This window comes from Podarcis cretensis, assembly GCF_951804945.1.
Source record: "Podarcis cretensis genome assembly, chromosome: 1".
Lineage (NCBI taxonomy): Eukaryota > Metazoa > Chordata > Lepidosauria > Squamata > Lacertidae > Podarcis > Podarcis cretensis.
Window position 1 is genome coordinate 20,616,859 of NC_137170.1, and position 8,862 is coordinate 20,625,720.

An 8,862-nucleotide genomic window follows, 5' to 3' on the forward strand; every position below is an offset into this window, starting at 1 on the left:
TGAGCTCCCGTTGTTCTGTCCCAGCTCCTGCCAACCTAGCTGCTCGAAAGCACACCAGTGCAAATAGATAAATAGGTACCACTGCGGCAAGAAGGTAAATGGCATTTCCATGCACTCTGGCTTCCGTCATGGTGTCTCATTGCACCAGAAGCAGTTTAGTCATGCTGGTCACATGACCCAGAAAGCTATCTGTGGACAAACACCAGCTTCCTCGGCCTGAAAGCAGAGATGAGCATCACACCCCATACTCAAATTTGACTGGACTTAACTGTCCAGGGGTCCTTTACCTTTACCTTACCTTTACCTTCATGGCCAAGCAAGGATTCACACCCACGTCCCCCCCCCCCCGCCCCAGTCCAAGCCCAGTCCTCTCTCTGTAACACCACGCTTCCCACTTCCAAGTTCTCACGGGAACTCTGATTCATTCAAAGCCATAAGCTTTCAGTTCAGGAGTCTAATCTGAATGCACTCATTTACCCATCTGGTTTTCTAACTCCCCTGATACCCAAATGTGCAATCAAAGGGGCGAGGCAGCTCAAATCCACTTCCCTCGATCGGCATCCCCCCTACCTGCCAATGACATAACCCTAAATAACAAAAGATTTTTTATTTTTTTTTACTCTCAAAACCAACGAGATAATTATCTGATATGTTTCAGTGCTACATACAGAGAAATGAAACTAATTTTTGTCTTAAAAGGAACCTGGCAGCTGTTTAGCTATGCAGCCAACGTTTGAATAAAACAACCCCACTTTGTGCTTGATGTCTGCCAAATGGCTTGCTGTTATTTTCAGCAGTGAGTGTGTGTGTGTGTGTATGCCAGTTCACAACCACCACCATCTATTGTAGATGCAATGAATAGCCAACAACAATTTAAAGTAGCAGGCTGCTATCAGCATTGTTCTCCTGTTCAGAAGCACCGGGAAGAACGGTGTGTTTTCTGAATACTGTAAGGAAATGCAATTCTCTTCTCGGGATCCTATCAGCAACTTTCATCCCAACCTGAACCCCGCAGACAATGAATGACAATTTGAGCTGTCCATGCTGTGCCAGAGAAGTTGTATCTATGGGTCAAGGCTGCAAGCTCAGATTTCCTGCCCCAAAGAATATGATTTGAGGACTTCCTATATTCTTAACCCTTTCATTTACATACACAAAATGCAAAAATGGCCGGCTTACACAAGTTACAGTCTTCCTGGGGTTTGTTTGGTGGGTTTAAATATTTTGGCATCTTTTCTAGGCAGGGTAGAATTTCTTTCCAATGATGTCATGGTCCTCAGTTTTTGCTGTAGAGCCTTTTCCTGGGAATGGAAGCCAAACCTAACAATGAACATGTAGCAAACACAGGTCTGATTCCCACTGCTTGCGTGGCGCTCTTGTGTTTGCTGCAGTCAAGCTGATCCTCGATCATTGCTTGCTGCAGGAAACGCAGAAAGCGCAAAATGGAGATGTACTTCCTCAAGTGTGCAGTGGATATGCATCAAGGACCAATCACAGCTTCCAGGTGTTTGAAAGTTTGGTGATGCACAGCTCCTATTCGCTCTTTTGCAAAATGTTGAGAGGCAGAAGGTGCTAGAGACTAGCCAGTGAGGGCTGCTTATTCATGCTGGGCTTGTAAACCTCCCAGAAAGATCTGGCTGGTCACCATGGAAATGCTGGGTTAAATGGACCTTTGGTCTAACCCAGCAGAGATCTTCTTTGGTCTAACCCAGCAGGGGTGGCTATCTGCCATGGATGCTTTACCTGACTTCCTTGCATTGCAGGGATTGGATTAGATGATGGGAGTCAACCCTACGCAAATCTAGAGTGGAGTTGCTAAGGCAGTTGGATGGTGTCTTGTATACCTGAAAGAGTATACCTGAAGGAGCGTCTCCACCCCCATCGTTCTGCCCGGACGCTGAGGTCCAGCACCGAGGGCCTTCTGGCGGTTCCTTCATTGCGAGAAGCAAAGCTACAGGGAACCAGGCAGAGGGCCTTCTCGGTCGTGGCACCTGCCCTGTGGAACGCCCTCCCATCAGATGTCAAAGCGATAAATAACTACCTGACATTCAGAAGACATCTTAAGGCAGCCCTGTTCAGGGAAGTTTTTAATCTGTGATATTTTAGTGTATTTTTGGTTTTAATGGAAGCCGCCCAGAGTGGCTGGGGAAACCCAGCCAGATGGGCGGGGTACAAATAATAAATAATAATAATTATTGTTGTTGTTGTTGTTGTTGTTGTTGTTGTTGTTGTTGTTGTTGTACACCTCTTTCCGGCAAAGCCTGCAGCCCAGCTGGTGCCAAATGTATTGCTCTGCTTTGCTTTGGACGGTATCAGTGAGGCTGAGAGGGGTTGTCTTCTCATCTGGGCAGCTCAGAACCTCCATACACACTGCCCAATCTTGCACCTGGGAGAAGTCACTACGGTGCTGCTAACACAGCAAAAACAACATGGGGGGCAGCACTTACAAGTTATCAGTCTCTGCAGCCACACCAAGCGCTGTGATTCTCCAGCGGTTTGACACTCTCCCCCCCCCCCGGAGGCGCACTCTCAAGATAGATCCACGTATTAGTGTTGTGGTTGTGCTGGTCTTACCCCCAAAGGATCACAGCAGCCCACCTTATATTATTCTATATGAAAGCCATAAGAGTCAGTCAAAAAGCAGGCTACAAGATGGTGGTTTTGCAAACAGAAGAATCCAATAACAATCCATTTTAATCTGGACCTAGTTTATGTCCCTGACCTCCCATTTTCTAAAACTCCCCCCTGCCCCACTTTTGCTATTCGTCACCCTTCCTTTCAAACTCCCCAACATAGAGATATATTTTGCAGCATCCTTTCCTCTGCCTCATCTTTCTTCTCTACCAAGCATCCAGAAAGGGATATTTGATTGTATATGCATTTCCCTCTCTGTATAAAGTAGTCCTGTTGTGCGGCTTCTTCACTGGCAAACAGCAAGGCAACAATAGCCATATTGAAGGGCGATTAACTTCAGGGACAGCAGGCCCTGGAGCAAACAATGAAAGATCTCAAGCTCTGAAACCAGCATTGATTCACGGAATGAAACAAAAGTTTGACACCATTGGAGAGAGAGCGGGGAAAAGGTAAGGAGCAACAAGGTTGTGACACCTCTGGCATACAAACGATTTACATGCCATTAATGTACGTGGATTGCATGCTACAATTAGGCCAGCATTTAAATATGTGTTAGCCTTGGCAGGCTCTGTATTATCACGCTGAATTTATGTCGCCTCCAAGGTAAAGAGCATCTTCGCATTGTAACACACACAACTAGTATAACGTGTCAAGTGCATTTTCAGCAGAACATTCAGAGGGGGAAACAATGTTTTGCATCAAACATGGCTTGCTTCATTTCAATGTCCCTCTGCTCCCACCCATCCCAAGATGTTCCTACACGTCTATTCGACCGGATGGTGGTTTTCAAGGTATCTTTATTTTAAATTGTTCTACATTTTGTCTTGCACGCTCCCCCTCAACCTTTCGGAAGCATCAAGAGTTTATTCAAAGTAAAACAAGATATGGGTGGGGAAGCATTTAAGGAGGATTAAAAAGGGGTAATGTGTGGTTAACCCAAGGCTGTGTGTGTGTGTGTGTGTGTGTACACACACACACACACACACACACACACACACACACTCAGCATCACTATAATAAAAAAGCAGTGCTGCATGAGAAGGCCTGTTTCATGCCTGCATGTTTATCCCCAAATGACTGAAACTTCCTGTGATGTCTTATAGGTATGAATGGGCCATCACAGACTTAAGGCCAGAGAGGAAAGAACCATAGCTCAGTGATGAAACAATCACATAGCAAACACATGGTGGTCACTTCCAGATGGCCTGTTTTATTGAGTATCCATCCTGACCTGTTTGCACAAAGTTTGGGAGGTTAGGTGGCATCTGCTGTATGCTGAGTATTCATTCTGATTTGTTTTGCAGGGCTATAGACGCTGCGCCAAGCAATTGTTGTCTCACACATTCCGGCACATTTTCCCCATCACTTCCCTGTGTCTTTTGGGATGGCGGCAGTGGGGGAGTTGGTCTGTTGTGCAAGAGCTCAAAAAAATCAGCTTTAATTGGCTGAATTTGCCGGAACGTGATTGAAAATAGCAACAGCCAGAGAACCACACACCATTCCAACAGCAAAGCTGTTTTCATTTATGGTATGAAAAGTTGTGAGGTTTCATCAGGAAGAGACGGGATGTGCACAGATTGGAAAGGAAGCAGTATGTCTACCCCGTGACTTATGTAGGTGCTAACAACACTGAAAGCAAAATCACTTATAGCTGCTCCAATACCATAATGAGCGACAATCATCCCGAATGTACAATGAAAGCTGTGTCTGGATGGGCACTTTGTCTTTTGCTGCTCTAGTGTAACATGAACCACCTTCTGGGATTTTTTGCAGGTACCAGATGCCTTTGCTTTTTCTAAGCGGTTAAGGATTCTGGCTGGTATGTCATCAGTGTCTACCCCATCCTCTCCTAATCTTTGTTTTCTACACATCCCTGCCCCAAGAACGTCCAGGCTGGCGGGTAATACTGGTTGCCAGAGGGGCTTTCAGCAGCGGACTATTTTGTAACAATGACATTGAATCAACACTGGATACATGACCTTTATGGATTCTGGCTCTTGCCAGGAGTGTGTGAGGCATTCACAATGAAAGGCAAGGCCACTTGTTATTCAGTCTGGACCTCAGACAATTAGCATGAAAGCAAAGCAGCAACTCAGTAAGATATTTACATCTCCCATTCAGAAAATGTATTTAAAAACTCTTTGACAAAGTGGGTGGGGTATTGTGTTTTTATTGCAGCGGGGAGCGAATGACCTACACTGACTGTCTTGTACATCTTCTAGAAGAGCTACAAATCTTCTTTGATTTTACTAAGCTTGTGTTCCAATGATTCATGGTTTTAAAAACAAATTAGTGTATTCCTTATTTGCAGCAGAAATAACAACTAGACCTCACAGCAGCAAAATCAGGAGCGGGGGCAAGGAGAGAAGGTATTTGCTTTGAATGTTTTTATTCAGGGGAGTGGGTTATGCGTCAATTAAGCTAAAAATAAATTTGTGCAGCAAGTTTGGTCAAAATGAAGGACCTGAGGTTTATAGTTGCAAGAAGGCCCAACTTCACTTTTGGGTGCTCCATAGATTCTTGTTAAAATCCAGAGGGTCTCAGCTTTCAACAGCCCAGCACTGACGGCATACCTTCCCTGTGAAATGAAGGATTATTACGATGTAGAGCAAATTCACTGAATGGACCATAAACATTACAGGCAGCTCATTTTTGATGCTTCCCTCTGACAAGCAAGTGAAGTTTCAACACACAAAGTCCGCTCTGACTGTAATGCAGTCTGATTGAAAATATCCCTCAGGGGAAGGTTTTAATGATTGTTAAAAAGCCTTGACAGCCTCACGTCATACTATGTCCATGTTACCGAAAGCTACAAAGCAACAGCCTTGCTTTAATTTTTAATTTTTTGTTTAGTGAAGAGTGGAAAACTCACGCTGGACAAAGCCAAGGTCAATGGCAAAGATCACTGACAGTTATCACTCCTGCATTTCAGTGATGGGGCACACCTCTGGAGAACTCTCTCACGTACAGTTCTGCCCTGTTTCAAAAATGAAAACAATGAGGAAATACCACACCAAGATCAAAGTTCCTCATCCAGCTCTTGTGATGTGAAACTATCCAGGTGCAACAACTAGTGATTCTAGATGGGACTGCACATCTACATCTAGCTTGCTTCCAGCTGCCATATTGACTGAGCATTCACCCTTATTTTGTGGCCAGGGAGATTAACTGATGCTGCATCAAGACAATGCCATCCCTTGCTTTCCAGTGCATCCTATCCTGTTCATTTCTTCTAAATCAGGCTTCCTCCAGATGTTTGGCCCTCCAGATGTTTTGAGACTACAGTTCCCATCATCCCTGACCACTGGTCCTGCTGGCTAGGGATCATGGGAGTTGTAGGCCAAAAACATCTGGAGGTCTGAGGTTGAGGAAGCCTGTTCTAAATAACAAAAGGGAGGTTGGAGGTAGCTAAAAGGTAGTCTTTTTAGAATCTGACTGAAACATTTGCTTTAAAGCAGCCCCTCTCAGATATTCTGGACTACAGCTCCCGTGGGTGGGGCTGGTGAGAAATGTGTCAGTTTGCATTTCTTAGTGCATAAAGTATTGACCTGATGTGTAGAGATCTTTCCTATTCTACTTGATTCAAGAGGGTTCTGGAAGCTTCTCTGTGTGAAAGAAACAAACAGAAGGTTCCTGGTGTTTGGGTTATTCCTTCAGAGAAGCTGAGTACAGCTGGTTTAAACTGATTCTCTTCTCTCTTTCTGTGAAGATCGTGCTGACTATAAAAGTGGGGCAAGAAGGAGCCTGGGTTTCACTTTCTCTTTCTATCCCTCTTCCTTCTGGTGTGGTGTTCTGTACATAGTATGCTTAGTGTTAAGGTTTAGACTTATTAGAAGTTATTGTAAGTTAAGTCTGCTGCAACTGGATTTCTTATGGACAGTGCCAATCCTGAATGAATTGGATTTGTGACCATTATGCTCATTTGCCTTCAGTAGCAGTAAAGCTCTGCTGAATGAAATGCAATTGCCTCTGGTCTATTGGGGGGGGGGAGAATCCTGCAACGTGTAAGTTTTTACTCTGCTAACTATACATTGGAATCTACTATATATTGAGTAGAATTTCATGAAAAATGTAATCCATCATCTGTCATAGAAGCTTTAGCTGAGATTCCTGCATTGCAGGGAATTGGACTAAATGACCCTTGTGGTCCCTTCCAGCTCTACAATTCTATGTTTCCATGATCTGGAGTCCCTAGTCTAGGGAAGGGTGTTTTACACAGTAAGGTGGTTGTTCGAACCTGAATGAAATCCAGAGATCCATGCAGGTGTTTCTTACCTAAGAAGCTCGGTTCCAGCTACGCTAATGCTTTCAAACATTTATGCTGTACAGGGCTGTAGCTAGGGGGTGGTGAGGTGGGGCCCCGCCAGGGGTGCAGGCAATGGGGGGGGGGACGCAAAATTGGCTTTAAAATATATCCAAAAATATAAATATTGATTATTGCCTCATAAGAAATGGTTTTAAATAGAGGGTGAATTGAATGGGGGGTGGAGGAGAGGCAGAAAGAAGAGCTAATCCCTGCGACAGGGTGAGCTCCCATTGCTCAGTTCCTGCTCCTGCCAACCTAGCAGTTTGAAAGCACGTCAAAGTGCAAGTAGATAAATAGGTACTGCTCTGGCGGGAAGGTAAACGGCATTTCCGTGCGCTGCTCTGCTTCGCCAGAAGTGGCTTAGACATGCTGGCCACATGACCTGGAAGCTGTACGCCAGCTCCCTCAGCCAATAAAGCGAGATCAGCGCCGCAACCCCAGAGTCAGTCACAACTGGACCTAATGGTCAGGGGTCCCTTTACCTTTACTTTAGGGGGCACAATGTGACACGGGTGGCACTGTGGGTTAAACCACAGAGCCTAGGACTTGCCGATCAGAAGGTCGGCAGTTCGAATCCCCGCGACGAGGTGAACTCCCGTTGCTCGGTCCCTGCTCCTGCCAACCTAGCAGTTCGAACGCACGTCAAAGTGCAAGTAGATAAATAGGTACCGCTCCGGCAGGAAGGTAAGCAGCATTTCCGTGCGCTGCTCTGGTTCGCCAGAAGCGGCTTAGACATGCTGGCCACATGACCTGGAAGCTGTACGCCGGCTCCCTCAGCCAATAAAGCGAGATGAGCGCCGCAACCCCAGAGTCGGTCATGACTGGACCTAATGGTCAGGGGTCCCTTTACCTTTACTTAGGGGGCACAATCTGGACGGTTCTGCCAGGGACACAAGATCACCTAGCTATGGCTCTGATGCAATAAACTTTTATAGGCTACCTTGTGCCATTTCAGAGGAAAGCCTTGCTCTTGTCCTCTGCTGTTCATTGTAAAGGCCTTTGGCTATACACAACAAATTGATTGATTGATTGAAATCGAGAAGCAACACAGTTTGCCCTTAATGTCAGTGAAGAGCTTTCAGTCGCTTGATGACTTCAGCTTCTAACACAGAGTGGGATCTCAGCAGCTTTTTCTGCTTCTCCTTACTCTTAAAGAGATTAGGGCATCCTCTTATAAACATATTTATGAAGTAAAAGCAAGAGACTTCATCTTGGCAGCTTGGAATCTAACACCATTCTGTATCTATATTATTTTTCAGGATTAGAAGCTATTAATTCCTAAAATTGTGCTCTGGAGCGTAAGTGGCAGCAGCTGTAGCTCTTTGCTCAGAGCCTTTCCACATGGGTTACTTTCTGCTCAAGATATGCATTGCGAGGAGGAGGAGGAGGAGGAGGACCAAAACGAGGTGCTCCTCTTCAGACGGGGTTTGGCAAAGAAAATGAAATCAGATTATTTAAAAAGTCCACTGTCCATAAAATGAGCAACCTGGGTGCTAATAAAATGGCATCTCGATGCAGGTGGTTACACACTTCCTGTTTCTGTAATCCATTCTTCTTGCATGCACAGACTAATAAAATGCCTCTTCTTATTATGTCACTACTGTACATGGAACATTTCATGCATAAAATATTAATCCTCGACACTGGTCTTTTGAGGGACTGATTGCACTGGCTTAAAAGAAGAAGAAGACGACGATGGAAGGATGGCCCCTGAGCAAAGCACTGCCAACACTGTACCCGAGACACTTAGCGGCTTTCAAGAGAAAAGGAAGACATGGGTCTGATAGGAATGCTCTAGGTACATGAGGTTAACACTGATGATTCTGCAAGGTGTTGTTTTTGCAGGCTCCTGTGCACAGCGGAAGGATGAGGAGTACGTGCCACATACTTTACATTACTTTATTTACACTTCAAAGCTGATA

At 45.1% G+C, this 8,862-nt stretch overlaps 1 long non-coding RNA gene across 1 annotated transcript; it reads right to left on the bottom strand.

The window, feature by feature from the left end:
• Positions 1-5,006: 5,006 nt before the first annotated feature.
• On the bottom strand, positions 5,007-5,612 carry LOC307200953. Its single transcript, XR_013832482.1, has 2 exons — positions 5,507-5,612; positions 5,007-5,212 (listed from the first exon to the last, which is right to left on the bottom strand). It is a non-coding gene; the product is annotated as an uncharacterized lncRNA (long non-coding RNA).
• Positions 5,613-8,862: the final 3,250 nt, after the last annotated feature.